Below are 2,878 nucleotides of genomic sequence, written 5' to 3'. Positions count from 1 at the left end.
CTCGGGAGCATGGCGGCGGCAGCAGCAGCCTGTGTCATCGCATCCAGCGGCGGCAAGCGTCAATATGAGCATCTGGACCCGTTCAGCTACATGACCGACGTAGAGTTTCAGCGTCGTTTTTGCCTTTCCAAAACGTCAGTGCTCTGGCTGTGTGACGAGTTAGGCGAACGCCCTTGTCTGCGGAGACTGCGTGGTGGGCATGGGGACTGCGTGGGGACAAGTGTCCCCTTGCTAGTCATGCATTACTTTGTGTCGGTAAACTTCACCCGTCGAAAGCCACCCAGAGTGAATCTAGATTAACCAATGAAACTGGAGGCGTGCCGATGGACAAACTTCGTCTGGTTACCATTTGTTCTTTGATCTTGGGGCGTCGCCAGAGCTCGTGAAGATCCCGAGTTTCGCCAAACTCGGGCATCCTGCATAGCACCCCAGGAAACGAGTTTACAAGTGTCCCCATACTTCTAGCTACAAAAAAAGGTCAATTCGCAAACGTCTTGAGTAAACCTACGCCATTGCAACAAGTCAAACACGGCGATCGCATCATACTGCAGCCTTATGATCACTAGAAAAGGCACGCCAACATATACAAGCAACTTCTCTGTGAAATGAAAAGGATTACAAAGGGACATTATTCTTAACAAAATCATGATCCTCACTCGCATATCTTCGTTGTGTCCGTCGGTACCCAGCTGTCACGTTTTACTTTCGCTACCCTTTTCTTCCTTGTTCAACGTCGCGGGGGTAACAAAATACCCGCGGCTCTTTTGCGGTCGATCCAGTGCACAGAGCGGCAAAGCAGCCCGTCATGTTTCGTTATCAAGCACGAACATCACAAGGGACTACACAAAACACGAGCTCTCGCACAACAACGCCACAAAGAAAGCAAATAAAGCGCGCGTCCGTTCAGCTCGACAGCCGGCGCGAAAGAACCAACATGGCGCCGAAAAGCCAGAGCGGCGGCGCGGGGCGGTTCAAAGTCTGTCCCCACTCTGTAAAGCGGCGCCGGCATGGAGGCGCCATGGTTTTGCCGATAGTGTGCACGTGCCATTACGCGCCAGGCTGCGCGACTGGCTATGCAAGAACAGCCCATGCAAGAGCAAAAGTTATCGCTTTTTAAGGCTCCGAAAGATGAACAACACAGGATTGCTTGGCAGCGAAATCTCCACAGGCTTGACAAGCCGCTGGATCCTGATTGTGCTGTTTGTGAACTACACTTCAAGCCGCATTTTATCTTCAGGCATTATGTCCACATGATCAATGGAACTGAAGTTAAGTAGAATTCCGAGGAGGAACACAACGCTTGCTCCTAACGCTTGCTCCACTTTTATATTAAAGGTTCAAACACGTCTCACCCGCCGTGGTTCCTCAGTGGTTACGGTGTTGGGCTGGTGAGCACGAAGTCGCGGGATCGAATACCGGCCGCATTTCGATGGGGGCAATAGGCAGAAAACACCCGTGTACTTGGATTTAGATGCCCGTTAAAGAACCCCAGGTGGTACAAATTAATCCGGAAATTAATACGGCGTGCCTCATAATCAGATGGTGGTTCTGGCCCGTAAAACCCCATTTATTATTATTATTATTATTATTATTATTATTATTATTATTATTATAACTATTATTATTATTGAACAAGTATCGTGATGCAGCGTGGAGAAAGTCGCACCAACACATGAAGCTTAATTAGTCGCTTATGAGGGTAATTATACCAAGCCGTTGGACAGGGGTCGACTGAAAAGCGAGCATATTGTGTAAATAAAGGTGCATTGGTGTGCTATATCACAACTTTGTTATTTATTGTTCATAACTCTACGCAGCGTATACACGCAAAATGCCTCGAGCGGCCAGTCGCGCGGCAATGTTGCGTGTGTTCGCGGGCTTCTATCACGCTCGAAAAAACACTTTTATGTAGCACGTATTGATCAACAGAAACCTGTATCGGTAGTTTTTCATGTTGCTCTTCAAATTTCTCATTGACAGTTTTCATCTAATTGTAATATTTGAGAAGTTGATTAATTAAGACTAATTATGTAATTAGGCGAAATGCAAAAGAAATAATCTGGGTATCTCCAAGCGACGGCAAAAAACATTACATTGGTTCTGCGCAGCTACGTGGCATTTGCATATTTTTAAATCTTGGTGCATGATAGTTCGGACACCCTGCATATTGCGGTCAGTTATCCAGCTCAGCCGCTCGCGAAAATCGCTGTAAGCGTTCGCAAATACTCATTTTACATTTCGCACGTTCGTAGAAAAAACAGTGTCGATAATAAGTCTGGCAAACTGCAACGAATACCACTGCGATATGGGAAGTATTGCGGCTATGTCTCTATATATATACCAAACGATTCCACAACTACAGCACGCGCGAGCGACAGTATTTGAATCTTTCCATATGCATAACGAAGCTGCAAAGAATAAAAACCGGGAGCAAAAACTTTTGTCCCTTGCTAGTCATGCATTACTTTGTGTCGGTAAACTTCACCCGTCGAAAACGCCGGACGAAGTAGTCTAATAGCGCGACGGCCCGAAAGCTGACACGCTTTCATGTGCGGTCGACTACAGCGCTGCCGCATCTTTCTTCCCCTCGAGCGGAGGCGGTCGCGCCACTAGCAGATATTCTAGTTTACTATACTGTAAACAAAGGAATCCGGCGCGAGGACCCACGGGATGCCATTAGACCAATAGCGACGCAGCGTCGGCCTCGGCCAGGGCGCGCGAGGAGGCGGCATTCTTCACAGCGTGTCGCTACTTTACAAAGTTTGAGAGGTTTTAAATTATTGACCCTTTTCGCGGCGACTTCGTGGGCGTTGCCATGTTTGAGCACGTGGTGACGCGTCCATTGCTTGCCTCAACTGCCTCAGTTGCCTCCGTGTTT

The sequence above is a fragment of the Dermacentor silvarum genome, chromosome 1, assembly GCF_013339745.2.
Source record: "Dermacentor silvarum isolate Dsil-2018 chromosome 1, BIME_Dsil_1.4, whole genome shotgun sequence".
Taxonomy (NCBI): Eukaryota; Metazoa; Arthropoda; class Arachnida; order Ixodida; family Ixodidae; genus Dermacentor; species Dermacentor silvarum.
The sequence above is the reverse complement of the archived record's forward strand: the minus strand, read 5'-3'. Positions refer to the sequence as shown.